The following is a 16036-nucleotide window of genomic DNA, read 5'->3' as shown; positions in this document are numbered from 1 at the left end:
TAGGAGCCACATCCATGTAAGCATGCAGTTCTAATCAAATCATGTCTAGACTTGACTCGATCTATAACTCTAGGGATCCCGGGGTGAATAAGACGTCACTGGCTGTCACCTACCCAACCACTCGGGGCGACTGTACGTCTTATTCCTAGACTTCGGTCCGAGCTATATCGACGGCTGGCAATAGGAGTAATGGCTACTCCTACGTTGAGATACACCGAACGTCTAGAAGTCTGACAATGGCTGTCAAGACTTTCCTATCTTAAATGCAATGAATAACAATCTGTAAACAAAGCATAATCATATTCATAGCTGAATATGACAATAATCTCATACATTTGAATACAATTCTATAATCAAAGCATAAACATAATAAAATATAGACAACAGTCTAGTATGTGATTTTGTTGGGAAACTCAAATGAGATTTCATTTAAGTTGGGACTTCCCGAATATCACATGCATTATACCTTTGTCTTCCTGATCTGACGAAGACAATGTCTCGAATCTGTCCATATCAACTCTGAAATGACAATATCGAATATACTGTAACAATGAATAACTCAATACACAATCTGTTCTGATCAATACTCGACTCTGTATATAATCTGATCAATATCTGAACAAGATACAATCTGATTCATATCAACGAATATCACGATGAAATCTAAATCATAACTGAATCTGAACAATCTGAATCACTGATGTTTTAACGGTATAATAATACAGTCTTGTAACCCCGTCAATCTCAACATTACAGATATAATATCAGAATTCATAATCAATATCGATACAACTCAAACTCTGAATGATAATACAATTCTGATATGAAATCTTAGTCCAATCGACTCTGAAAATCATAACAATTACATAAACACTCTGTTTCTCAATCTGACTTCGATTCTATGATGTCTAACATGACCAGAACATCATATATGAATCCTATTCAATTCTGACAGCATCATAAATTCAAAACATGTCTAAACGTAATAAAACTTACGTCCAGTTGTAGCCTGCGTTGATAGGAACACAGTACTGAAGTCGGATTCAAAATCAGACGGACGGATTTCTTACAAAAGGCGTAAGGATTATCTTGGAGAATCCTCGATCTTCTTTCTTCTAATTTGCTGAGGATTATCGTTTACTAACATATATATATATATATATCCTAACTTGCATGCAAATGAAACGTGTCTTCTTTTCTCAAAATTGGGTCGGCGCTCGAGCGGTAAGAAAGTACCGCTCGAGCGCGGCACTCTCGGTCCAAGAATTTCCCGAATGCACCTTGGCGCTCGGGCGGTCAAAATCTACCGCCCGGGCGCCGAACCTTCTGCCCGAACGATGAATTACCGAAACATTGGCGCTCGGGCGGTTGTTTTCTACCGCTCGAGCGCCGGAGGTGCTGCCCAAATCCTTGGCTAATCATGCAACGACGCTCGGTCTCGGCATATTGGGTCATTTAAATTCTTATAATTTCACTCATGTCAATTAATCAACGTCTGATTATAATGATTAAATCTCGGGCATTACATTTCTCCCCCTCTTAGATCTGAGTTCGTCCTCGAACTCATAAGCAATCAATTCTGATATACCAGAAGAAATGTATTATAGAGTTTAACATCCAAACTCATCTCACTAACATCATTCTGAGGTATCTTTCTTCAATTAATCTCTGATTCTAGGCTGGAATCAGAACTCACCGAGTATAATATTTTACACAATCATTCTGACGTACTTAATCGGATAAGACTGGCTATACAACATCCGTATATGCCCATCCATAGTTTATAACAAAACAATACTAGCAGTTGCTATCAAACCTGTTAATCCCAATCAAGGACATATGAAATCTTCAGTTTCAAATACCAAGCATCATCATCCGATGTTGGTTTCTTTAATCTGTCCATTCTGAACTGTCTTGATAACTATTGTCATGCAATAAGTCATATAGTGACAATAAATCATAACAACTAGTGCTAACATCCAGCACTAAAGTTCTGCCAATATCTTCCAATATCTGGATAATACCCTCTGACTATCTGTCAATCTGTGAAAAATCTGCGAAAGAGCTCATGATATCTTCTATCACAAGTACAAACTCAATCAAAATTACAATCTGATATAATCTACTTAAATTTTCTGTTCTATCTGAACATTTCTTTGACATCGACCTATGTCATTTAGTTCTGTTTGTACGTAATCTGGTACAAACCGATAGATATAGATTGAGAAATCTGTCAATCATAATCATAATCTAAAATGGCGGTAATTTCATTACGAAAGCCATAGAAATATACTCTCATTTCTATTCAGAGATATACAAATTCTGTAATAAATCTTCTGATTTCTATCTTTTTGTCTTCTTCTGTTAGCAATTCAGACTTGTCAGTACAATTTCTGCCAACATTTCTGGACATATTCTGTTATAACTGATTTAATCTGTCTATAGCAACACTGTCTGCTATCCGAACGAAAACTGAATCAATCACTGTGCATGTCTGACACTACTTGTGATAGCTGATTCAAACTATTCGGTACTAACAATCAGTTAATAATATAAATTAAAGAAGAAATACCTACCTGGTATTTGGCTCTGACTCTCCATGTCAATTCTGCTATATAATTCTGAACCATTCTGACACATTCTGATCTCATTTCTGAACTGCTGTAACTCTTGAAATTAACTCTGATACAATTGAACTGTACATAATCTCAACGGTTCATAACAATCTGTATCATAAACAGATTCAAACAACAGTAATATCCAACCAGATACGAAATATCAGTAACTTATACAGATCTAGTGAGTTCATTGAACTCATAAAACGGTAATCTTTGGCAATAAGATGGCTTCTGATTAATCAAACATGTCTTCATGTCATTCTGATCAACTGTTATATCTCATCTGCAAATAGAATATGCTCCCAAACAATATAAGATGTCTCAAATACTGATTTAGAACAATCACAATACGCAAGAAGATATAACCTAATAAGAGAATAAGAAATCCGCAAAACTCATCAATTCTGACTTTCTGTCATTTCTGCTAATTCTGATATAACTGTTACCTGTGTCGTTTACAGTCGCTGATTTCTGTCTCCACTGTGCACATAAATCGGTATACAAACTGCAGATATCACATATTCTGAATACAATCTGTTTCAATTATGATTCATACCTGACTAATTTCTGTATACAATAATCACGGTTCTCTGAATATTCAATAAAATTTTCAAATATTCCATTTAATAAATCAAATGCTGTTAACATATCAAATATCATGGTTATAACAAGCATAAACTCATCAGAATATCCCTGAATCTAAGAGTTAGCAATCTGTACCCTTCTATTAATCTTCAATATCATTCTGTATTGAATTCTAGTTTATAACCATTACCTGGTATCGATTCAATTCTGAAATCTACTTTTCTGATATCAAACACATCTGAAATCTTATCTAGGCAAACACCAGTCAACTAATACATTACGGGCAAATATGTCACCGTTAGACTCGATTTCAGTATATCTACCAAACACATAAGGATACCATCTGTTCCTTTCTGTGCTAATCGAGTCAACAGTACAATGATCTAAGGAATTCTGGATCTAGAATCCTCATTTCTCAACTAGATCTGATCTTAATCTTACCATTTCTGGAACACATTCCACAATATTTCTATACTTGTTTTAGCATTACATATCAATAATGAAATCGAAATCATATAACACCAGTACCTCATAATCTAACCCAATCTCGGGTTCATTTCACTGTAGTATATAACATGTCACAGAAATCTCTGATATCAACATATTCCTCAACAACCAAGGAATCAATACTGCAGTATACACAGATCCAACAGATATAGCATATCTCCATGCTACTCAATCACAGGTATTCATAAATAATGCATTAGCACATATCAATACCTATGCATATAATCATATAAGAAATAGTACCTATGATGTTCTGGGTCTGTTCTTCTGTCATTATCACCAATGACTCTGCTTCCTAACCTCTTCGGAAGCCTCTCTGGGGACAGACTCTAGCAAAGTGTCCCGGCTGTCTACAAATATGGCAACTACCAGTCACTCCCTGGCATTGCTCTGTGGGATGTCTCCCCCCACAAGTCCTGCAATACACCCCAGTATAGCTCGGGCTGGAACCACTGGAACTAGAGGAACCACTTCCTAATTTCTTGAAAGATTTCTTCCGAGCTTTCAGCAAATCTTGCTTCCCACTCGTACTGCCGTGATCATATCGAAGAGGGGATTGCTGTGCCTGAAGTGGCTTCACACACAACCTTGTCAATTGTCTAATCAGACTCGCCTCAGCTCTCTTTGCTCTACTCAGGATGTCAGCAAAAAGGTAAGGTCGTTGCAAATTCATAAATGCAACTACCTCCGAATTCAGCCCTCTGATGAACTGATTCACTACAGCTTCATCATTTCCAGCTAAATGAGGAGCAAAACGCATTAGAGTCGAGAATTTAGCAATATATTGGTCAATATTCAGCTGTCCTTGGCTCAAATTCTCAAACTCCAATTTCTTGTCCTCTCGGTACGAAGCTGAGAAAAATCTTCGATAGAATTCAGTTCTGAATATTTCCCACGAAATCACTGTACCTCTCTGTGCCCACATTCTTGTACTAGTAATCCACCAACTCCTGGCGGCTTCTCGTAACTGGTAAGGCACCATTTTAACCCTCTGTTCATCTGTACAGTCAAGTAAATCGAACAAGATTTCTATATCATCAAACCAGTTCTGACAATCTTCAGATGTCTCGGTACCATTCAGAACCGGCGGCTGTAATAACTCAAATTCCTTCATCTTTTCTTCTAACTGAGTTTCTGATACATCTCTCTGTTCAGACGTAGTACTGCCCTTTTCTGAAATTCTTCGAGGCGGTATATCTGAATGTCAAACAAATTAGTACACCATCTATACAATCTGTCTCAGCCCTCCTCTGATCATATACCTCTGATTCAGACTCGGTTCTGATCCAGGCTTAGTAATTACATGCTGCAATCAACTCAGCAAACAAGCAACATGTAATAGGGAAAGCAATAAATGATGCTAGCACACACAATGTAATCAACATTGAAATAAATCTCATGCTAGCAATCACATGCAAGGAAAGAAAATTCAATCTACCCCGCTCATCCTCTTCTATCTCAGTCTAAAAAATCTATCAACTCTGACTATCTCAATCTAAAGGATCTATCGCTCTGATACCACCTGTTGTGGAGACCCGGACGCTAATCATCTTCTTACTCATTATGGGGATTTAATTATCAGTTCTAATAAACAGGGTCTAAAAATTTTTCTTTTTAAAATGTAACTGCGGAAGGTAATGGAATCGAAACAATATAAATTTCTGTATAAAAACTACAGTTCAGTAGAAAAGTACAATACTGTACAACTTAAGTCTAAGGTTCAATTACTAAATTCAAGTAATAAACCAAGTCTGCTACAAGTCCGGAATCACCACGCTAACTCGTCTTCTCTCATCATCATCTCGACCCTGATCCAGCCCCACCTGTTGTCATGCACAGATACAAAACAAGACAACAGCCGGATAACTCCGGTGAGAATAATCCCAGTATAAAACATGGTAAGCATGTATATAACTAAACTAATTCATAAAACATGCCGTCATGTAGAAACACAATATATCTCATAATCTATGAAATCAAGCATGAAACTCAAATCAGATAAACAAGCATATAAACAATCTAAATCATAAAAACATGCTAGCACAACTAAAAGCAATGACGATGGGTCCCATGATCTAGGAGCCACATCCATGTAAGCATGCAGTTATAATCAAATCATGTCTAGACTTGACTCGATCTATAACTCTAGGGATCCCGGGGTGAATAAGACGTCACTGGCTGTCACCTACCCAACCACTCGGGGCGACTGTACGTCTTATTCCTAGACTTCGGTCCGAGCTGTATCGACGGCTGGCAATAGGAGTAATGGCTACTCCTACGTTGAGATACACCGAACGTCTAGAAGTCTGACAATGGCTGTCAAGACTTTCCTATCTTAAATGCAATGAATAACAATCTGTAAACAAAGCATAATCATATTCATAGCTGAATATGACAATAATCTCATACATTTGAATACAATTCTATAATCAAAGCATAAACATAATAAAATATAGACAACAGTCTAGTATGTGATTTTGTTGGGAAACTCAAATGAGATTTCATTTAAGTTGGGACTTCCCGAATATCACATGCATTATACCTTTGTCTTCCTGATCTGACGAAGACGATGTCTCGAATCTGTCCATATCAACTCTGAAATGACAATATCGAATATACTGTATCAATAAATAACTCAATACACAATCTGTTCTAATCAATACTCGACTCTGTATATAATCTGATCAATATCTGAACAAGATACAATCTGATTCATATCAACGAATATCACGATGAAATCTAAATCATAACTGAATCTGAACAATCTGAATCACTGATGTTTTAACGGTATAATAATACAGTCTTGTAACCCCGTCAATCTCAACATCACAGATATAATATCAGAATTCATAATCAATATCGATACAACTCAAACTCTGAATGATAATACAATTCTGATATGAAATCTTAGTCCAATCGACTCTGGAGATCATAACAATTACATAAACACTCTGTTTCTCAATCTGACTTCGATTCTATGATGTCTAACATGACCAGAACATCATATATGAATCCTATTCAATTCTGACAGCATCATAAATTCAAAACATGTCTAAACGTAATAAAACTTACGTCCAGTTGTAGCCTGCGTTGATAGGAACACAGTACTGAAGTCGGATTCAAAATCAGACGGACGGATTTCTTACAAAAGGCGTAAGGATTTTCTTGGAGAATCCTCAATCTTCTTTCTTCTAATTTGCTGAGGATTATCGTTTACTAACATATATATATATATATATATATCCTAACTTGCATGCAAATGAAACGTGCCTTCTTTTCTCAAAATTGGGTCGGCGCTCGAGCGGTAAGAAAGTACCGCTCGAGCGCGGCACTCTCGGTCCAAGAATTTCCCGAATGCACCTTGGCGCTCGGGCGATCAAAATCTACCGCCCGGGTGCCGAACCTTCTGCCCGAACGATGAATTACCGAAACATTGGCGCTCGGGCGGTTGTTTTCTACCGCTCGAGCGTCGGAGGTGCTGCCCAAATCCTTGGCTAATCATGCAACGACGCTCGGTCTCGGCATATTGGGTCATTTAAATTCTTATAATTTCACTCATGTCAATTAATCAACGTCTGATTATAATGATTAAATCTCGGGCATTACACGCGGTGCAACCAAGACCGCACCCGCGGTGCATGGACAGAAAGTTGGCAAATTTATGCGAAACAGGACCGCACCCGCGGTGCGAGAAGGGCCGCACCTGCGGTGCCAACACCGCACACGCGGTCTTGTACGTAACGCACCCGCGGTCGTCAAAAGTCAGAAAATGAAGATAATGCCGAAGCATGAGCGCACCCACGCTCCTGGAAGCACCGCACCCGCGGTCTCACGTGTTGCAAAAAAAAGATGTGCCACGTTTCTTGCCATGCATGTAATATATATATAGAAGGATTACACGTCTCCTTCTTCAGAGATTCAGAAAGAGAGGCGAAGCTTTTTGTGATTTTGAAATATCCGTCTATCAGAATTCGAATTCGAACGCAGTATCGTGTTCCTCTCGATAAGAGCTACACAAGGACGTAAGTTTTGTTACGTTTTGAGATGTTTTGAAAACATGATGTTGCTAGAATTGAATATGATTCAGATATGATGTTTCTGCTATCGTAGACATGGTAGAATTGAAGACAGATTAAAGAACAAACTGTTTCTGTAATTGTTATGATTTTTGAAAGATATGGACTGAGATTCTATATCAGAATTGTGTTAGTATTCAGATTATGAATTGTATGGATACAGATTATGAGTTCCAGTATTATATTTGTGATGTTTAGTTTGACGGGGTTATTCAGATTTTATTGTTATGCCGTCGAAACATCAGTTGAGTTATATTGATCAGATTCAGTAATGATTTATATTTCATCGTGATAGCGTTGATATGAATCAGATTGTGTATTGTTCAAATATTGATCAGATTATATACTGAGTTGAGTATTGATCAGAACAAATTGTATATTGAGTTATTCATTGACACAGTGTATTCGATATTGTCATTTCAGATTTGATATGGACAGAATTGAATACCAAACTTCGTCTTCGTCAGACAGGGACGACAAAGGTATAATTCATGTGATATTTGGGAAGACACAACTCAAATAAGATCCTATTTGAGTTTCCCAATAAAATCACATACTTGATTATGGTTTGTCTTCTGATATGATTATGATATGTTCATAGACTTTATATTCAAATCTTTTGGAAATGAGCATGCTTTGTTTACAGATTGTTATACATTGCATTTGAGATAGGAGAGTCGTTGACAGCCATTGTCACATATCTAGATGTTCGGTGTATCTCAGCTTAGGAGCAGCCCTGACTCCTATTGCCAGTCGTTGATACAGCTCAGATCGAAGTCTAGGAATAAGACGTACAGTCACCCCGAGTGGGAGGGTAGGTGACAGCCATTGACGTCTTATTCACACCGGGATCCCTAGAGTTATAGTTGAGTCGAGTCTAGACATGATTTGACTAGAACTGCATGCACTTAAGAATTGGTTTCATAGACTATGGACCCTATTGTTATTGCTTTCAGTCATGACAGCATGTTTCATGATTTAAATTGTTTATATGCATGTTTATCTGATTTGAGTTGCATGTTTAGTTAGATTAGATTTCATAGAGGATGAAATCTATTACTATAGTTCTTGGTTTTATTCATGACATAATGTTTCATGAATTACTATGTGTATATGCATGTCTACCATGTTTTATACTGGGATTTATTCTCACCGGAGTTATCCGGCTGTTGTCTTGTTTTGTATGTGTGCATGACAACAGGTGGGACTGGATCGGGGTCAAGAGGATGAGGAGAGAAGAAGAGTTAGCGTGGTGATTCCGGACTTACTGCAGATTTGGTTTATTACTTGAACTTAGTAACTGAACCTTAGACTTAGATTGTATAATATTGTACTTTTATACTGAAATGTATTTTATACTGAGATGTATATTATTTAGATTCCATTACCTTCCGCATTTACATTTTAAAAAGAAAAATTTTTAGACCCTGTTTATCAGAACTGATAAATAAATCCCAACGACGATTAAGAAGATGATTAGCATCCGGGTCCCCACACATAATTTACGAAAATGTATTATTTAAAATTATTCATGTTTATGGGATGCACGTTAAAATGTCTTTTTCAAGTTTCATGTTTCAGGCGATTATTCGAGGCGGGATTGAGGAAAAGACCCGGTGACGATTTTGGAAAATTAAAATGTGGTATTTTATTTTTAAGTTGATAATGAGGCGTTTTAAATAATTTATTAAGTTGTTAGTATTTTTAAAGCCTTAATTATGTATTGAGTGATTTAAGAGTTTAAAACTTTTAAAATTAGTGTGTAGATATTTTAATTGTAGAGTTTGATTAAAATAGTGTGTGTAAACTTTTTATTAGTATTTTAAATAGTTTATTTAGCTAGAGTTTCCCCTAATTAAAACACACACACACGTTACACACACTCACACACACTTACACGTTTTTACACACACTAAACACACACACTCACTTTACGTTTCAGATTTTATATCTTTGAGGAGAGAAAACTAGGGTTCTTCATTAGCATAGCAGCCGCCCACCCCCTCTTCAAATTCCAGCAAGGTTTTCGTGAATTTTATTGCAAGAAAAGCGTGCCACGTTCGTCCCGGATCAACCTCGCTTCCATCTCCGTCTCGGTGACGCCGTTTCGATAATGTTTATTATCAAAAGGCACGTATAATCTGTTCTTTCTGCATCGATCTTGTCATAATATGCGTCGTGTTATTTTATGCGTGAAAATCCATGTGTGACGTTCGTCGTTTGAGCGGGAAATAGTTTGAATGCGTTTGAAATACTTTTTAGATCTGAAATCTCGCAACTTACTGTTCTGATAAAAACTGCGATTTTTCTGTCGGGATTTTGAGAAAACTTTCAACTAGAAAATTGTAGAAAATTTCGATACCTTTGATTTGATATAAAATTCGAGATTTTTGGATGAAAATCGAGTGAGTTATGATATGTTTCGTGGGACTGCTCAAACTGCGACTTTTACGAAAATTGTGTTCTTGTAGTTTTTGTTGCAGGCTTCGTTGGAGATCGACGGGTGATCGTTGCTGTGTCTAGGTACGATTATTACGATGATAGGATGTCAATTGATGCGTCGCCTAGTGTCGATAGGCACTCACACGCACTACAAGTCGTAGGTAACGAATTGGTGTCAATTGCTATGTTTGAATTGGATGTGTCGTAGGAAAACATCGTTGCCTTGGGTGGTTGTACGTTTATGGTTTGATGTTAGAGCATGATAGGATGGGTCTGGGGTGTCGTTTCATAGTCCGTGCAACCGAGTCTAGAAAGTTGAGCAAAGCATGTACAGAATTTTCGTAGCTTCGTTTGTCCCGCAAGTACACGGACCCAAGCACGGACCCTGGCACGGGGTCCGTGTCTTTGTTTTTCTCTTGGTGCGCCATTACAGAGTCTACACGGACCTCCACCCGGACCCTGACACAGGGACCCCTACACGGATGTAGGTACGGGGTCCGTGTCCTTCATTTTTGGGGAAAAATAATTTAGTATGCTTTGAGGTTAGACGTCATGGGTTAGCACAATGATTTACAAAGTCGAGTCATGGGAATTGTAGAACGTCCTAAGGAATTGAATGAACTCGTAAGTGAGCGTGATTACCTACGTCTAAGTATGCAAGTTAAGCATGTCAATTCATGATCAGTATGTGCAGCAACGGCCCCGATCGAAGTCCAACGAATCCGTCAACGCCAAGTAAGTATGTATGACGTGCAAAGAAAATATTTGAAGTTTTTGAGGTATGCTAAATGTCTTGTGACCAAAAGTGAATGGGTTTGGAAGTCGGTGAACGTGGCCGAGGACCTCTCCACCCCGTTAAATTATGAACAGGTTTGAAGTTAGGATTGGAAAGCGTTAAATTATGAACGGGGACCAATCCGCCCGTTAAATTATGAACGGGTTAGATCGTGGTTGTGAAGCGTTAAATTATGAATGTGGATCAACTGGCCTGTTAAATTATGAACAGGGATCTCATGTATGTGGCAGTGGATACGTCCCTGTCAGCCCATTACTGTGGTGTGTCTGATCAGGCGTTTATTATGTATGGGTCACTTGCTTTGAAACATCCCCTACAAAAAAATGATGAAGTCATGTATGTTTTAGTATGCTCAAGTATGCAGTTATGAATATGAAAGTTTCACGTTATGGCACGTCTATATATATGTATGCAAGTTCAAGGTTATTATGCAAGCTCAAGTTTCAAGTTATGTAAGTTCTATTTTTAAGAAGCATGCGATTTTTATTACGTAGTACTTGTTATCCCAGTTTATAAGTGTTGAGTCTTTAGACTCACTAGACTTGATCGATGCAGGTGACTATGTTGATGAGGAGACGGGAGATGGCGACCAAGGGGCAGGCTTGGACTGAGCGGGAGGCTAGACCCGAGGACCACATACGCTATTTTAAGTTTTTAAGAAAATACATTTATACTCTGATTTTATGATTGGGTTGTGAGACTTTTTGAGACAGCTTCTCTTTTAGCAAATTTTAATTGTGATGGTGGATTTTAAAGATATTTTATGAATGATGAGTGACGACCGTGTGGATGTTTTTATTTAAGAAAATTTTTAATTTTTCTGCAAATTTGAAGTATGAAAATACGGTTCGTTACAGTTGGTATTAGAGCGGTGTTCTTGTAAAGGGTTACGCCTACCGCCAGTCGCAAGAAGCTCACGAAGTCACACCTCAAGTCTGTAAGTTTAAAGTTTTGCATTATGTTATGTAGTAAGCGTCAAGTTATGATTTCAGTATGTGCATGTTTTAAGTTTGATTTACGTGCATCATAAAATATTGATATATGTACATGCATGTTGGGTTTAAGTGTTGGGTAATTCATTGGAACAGCATGCCTCCTAGACGTGTGATCGACCATGAAACAAGGGAGGAGGACAGAGAGCCTCGAGTTGAAGAGAGGGCCAATCCTCCACCACCGCCACCTCCAGATATGAAGGCTCAGATGCTTGCTGGTATGACGCAGTTCTTCGCACAGTTTGCGGGGAACCAGGCAGCAGCAGGCGCAGGGGCGAGGCCCCAACCCGAGGCGGTATATGAGAGGTTTCGGAGGATGAGTCCGAAGGAGTTTTCGGGTACTACCGACCCGATGGTCGCTGAGGGATGGATCAAGTCCATCGAAGTAATTTTCGACTTTATGGAGCTGGCAGATGCTGATAGGGTCCGTTGTGCCATCTTCTTATTGACTGGAGACGCCAGGTTATGGTGGGAGAGCGCATCCGTGGCAGTCAATCTGCAAGTACTGCCATGGAATGGTCTCAAGGAAGTCTTTTACTCAGGGTACTTCACTGAGGAAGTACGAACCAGACTCACCAACGAGTTTATGACGCTGCGACAGGGAGACAGTAGCGTGGCCGAGTTTGTGAGGAAATTTGAGAGAGGGTGTCACTTCGTGCCCCTTATTGCGAATGATGTACAGGCAAAATTGAGACATTTCTTGAATGGTTTGCGGCCGATCTTGCGCCGCGACGTCCGAGTAGCTGGTCCCACTTCTTATGCAGTCGCCGTATCTAGGGCTTTGGCTGCGGAGCAAGACCAGCGAGATATTGAGGCTGACAGACAGGGCAAGAGGCCCTATCAGGCTCCACCGCAGCAGCATCAGAGGCCCCAATTTAAGAAGCAGTACCAGGGGCCGCCAACAAAGAAGCCTTATCATGGACCACCAAAGGGCAAGGGTCCAGTTCAGCAGCAAGGGGCGCCTCAGAAGCCCGTTGCCTTCCCCGTGTGTCCTAAATGCAACCGTCAGCACCCGGGGCAGTGCTTGTATAGATCAGGCAAGTGCTTCAAGTGTGGAGCCACGGATCACATGCTGAAGGAGTGCCCGCAGTGGAAGCAACCAACTCAAGGGAGAGTTTTTGCTATGCATGCTCAGGAGGCAAACCCAGACACTACACTACTGACCGGTAAACTTTCCTACCAAAGCTCAGTATTATTTTGCCTTGCATGTAGATTTTGGTTTGGGATTGTTAGTGTGCTAGTATTATTTTTCTTTAGTAACTTGTGATATTGGGTTCTTCTGTGCTTAAGGTTTATGTTAATAATTTTGGGATGTAAGTTAGTTTGTTGTGCTAACGTCTCTCAGGAAACATTTTTATTAAGATATTATCCACAACCGCATTGATAGACTCAGGAGCCACTCACTCCTTCATATCGGAAACGTTTGCTAATCATCTGGACCTCAAGTCCATTGGCCTAGACGTGAATTTTTCAGTAACAGTCCCATCAGGGGAAGAGCTGTTAGCTACCAGTGTGGTCAGAGATATCGACCTAGAACTGCATGGCCACCTAGTGTATGCAGATTTAATCCTATTGCCAATGCCAGAATTCGACATCATATTGGGAATGGACTGGCTGACTAAGAACAGAGTTCTTATCGACTTTCAGAAGAGATCAGTACTAGTCAGACCATTGGGTATGGAGCAGTTTCTTTTTGAGCCAGATAGATGGAGAAGCTTCTCTCGCATGATTTCGTGCATGCAGGCGAGGAGACTGATTTCCAAGGGCTGCCAGGCCTTCTTGGCGAGTATTATTTCAGCACCGGATGTGACTACTCCATCTTTAGCAGAAGTGCCAGTAGTCAGTGAATTCCCAGACGTCTTCCCAGACGATGTTTCAGGTCTTCCACCGGAGAGAGAGGTGGAGTTTGCCATTGATCTCATGCCAGGCACGGTGCCAATCTCTAAGGCACCGTATCGATTAGCTCCAGCGGAAATGTTAGAACTCAAGCAACAGATTCAGGAGCTCTTAGACAAAGAGTTTATCCGCCCGAGTTTCTCACCGTGGGGCGCACCAGTACTTTTTGTGAAAAAGAAAGACGGAAGCATGAGACTGTGCAACGATTACCGTGAGTTGAACAAGGTAACGATCAAGAATAAGTACCCGTTGCCTAGAATCGAAGACTTGTTTGATCAGTTGCAGGGAGCCACCATGTTCTCTAAGATAGATCTTCGATCAGGGTACCATCAACTGAAAGTGAAGGATGCAGATGTCCACAAAACAGCCTTCAGGACTAGATACGGATATTACGAGTTTTTGGTGATGCCGTTTGGACTGACTAATGCTCCAGCAATTTTCATGGATCTCATGAACCGAGTATTTCAGCCGTTCCTCGATCAATTCGTCATAGTATTCATAGACGATATTCTTATATACTCGAAGAGCCAGGAGGAGCACCGCCAGCACTTGAGGACAGTATTACAGGCTTTGCAGAGTCGCAAGCTATTTGCGAAATTCAGTAAGTGTGAATTTTGGTTAGAAAAAGTAGCATTTTTGGGGCATATATTATCTAGCAGTGGAATCGAGGTGGATCCAGCGAAAGTAGCGGCTGTCAAGGAATGGGTTGAGCCGAAGAATGCATCTGAAATCCGCAGCTTTTTGGGTTTAGCCGGTTACTACCGTAAGTTCATTAATGGATTTTCGTCCATAGCGGTGCCACTCACTTCACTCACCAAGAAAAATGCTAAGTTTGTGTGGAGTGAGGAATGCCAGAAGAGCTTCGACACCTTGAAGCAAGCTCTTATTTCAGCGCCAGTGTTAGCCATGCCAACAGGGCAAGGTGAGTTTGTACTTTATACCGATGCATCTAAGCTCGGATTAGGCGCAGTGTTGATGCAGCAGGGTCGGGTCATAGCTTATGCATCCAGGCAGTTGAAAGTGCATGAAAAGAACTACCCGACGCACGATCTGGAGTTAGCCGCCGTTGTCTTCGCACTGAAAATTTGGAGACACTACCTCTACGGCGAGAGATGTCAGATTTTCACCAACCACAAGAGTCTCAAATACTTCTTCACGCAGAAGGAGCTGAATATGAGACAGAGACGGTGGTTGGAACTTGTGAAAGATTACGACTGCGAAATTAGCTACCATCCTGGAAAGGCTAATGTTGTCGCAGACGCTTTGAGCAGGAAAGTGGCAGTCATCGCTCAATTGTCAGTGCAGTGACCGCTTCAGTCCGAGATTCAGAAGTTTGGCCTAGAGATTTATCGTGAGGGCAGAGCACCCAGGCTGTCTAATCTGGTAGTCAAATCTGATTTGCTAGACCGTATCCGGGCAGGACAGTCGTCAGATGAGCAATTACAGAAATGGAGACTGAAAGACGAAGCCAAGGGCAGTGTGCTGTACACAGTTTCAGACGGCATTGTGAGATACAGAGGTAGAATGTGGGTGCCTAGTGTTGGATCGATCAGACAGGATATATTGACAGAGGCACACGCATCTCCGTATTCCATCCACCCAGGAGGTACCAAGATGTACAAAGACCTACAATTATTGTATTGGTGGCCAGGGATGAAGAGAGACATCCGCCGATTTGTGTCAGAATGCCTCACTTGTCAGCAAGTGAAGGCAGAGCATCAGAGGCCAGCAGGATTGGTTAAGCCACTCCCCATTCCCGAGTGGAAATGGGAGAACATTACTATGGATTTTGTGGTCGGGTTGCCGAGGTCAGTCAGAGGATCGAATTCTATTTGGGTTATAGTAGACCGACTCACTAAGTCAGCGCATTTTCTACCAGTGAAGACGACTTTCTCCATGACGCAGTACACAGAGCTATATATCAGGGAGATAGTCCGTCTACATGGATTCCCAGTTTCAATTGTGTCCGACAGGGACCCGAGATTCACATCGTCCTTCTGGAAAAGTTTGCATGCAGCCATGGGGACGAAGTTGCTTTTCAGTACAGCTTTTCATCCGCAGACAGATGGCCAGTCTGAGCGAGTGATTCAGATTTTAGAGGATTTGCTGAGAGCCTGCATGATT

Source organism: Primulina eburnea, chromosome 4 (assembly GCF_022965805.1).
Source record: "Primulina eburnea isolate SZY01 chromosome 4, ASM2296580v1, whole genome shotgun sequence".
Taxonomy (NCBI): domain Eukaryota; kingdom Viridiplantae; phylum Streptophyta; class Magnoliopsida; order Lamiales; family Gesneriaceae; genus Primulina; species Primulina eburnea.
This window is presented reverse-complemented; position numbering follows the sequence as displayed.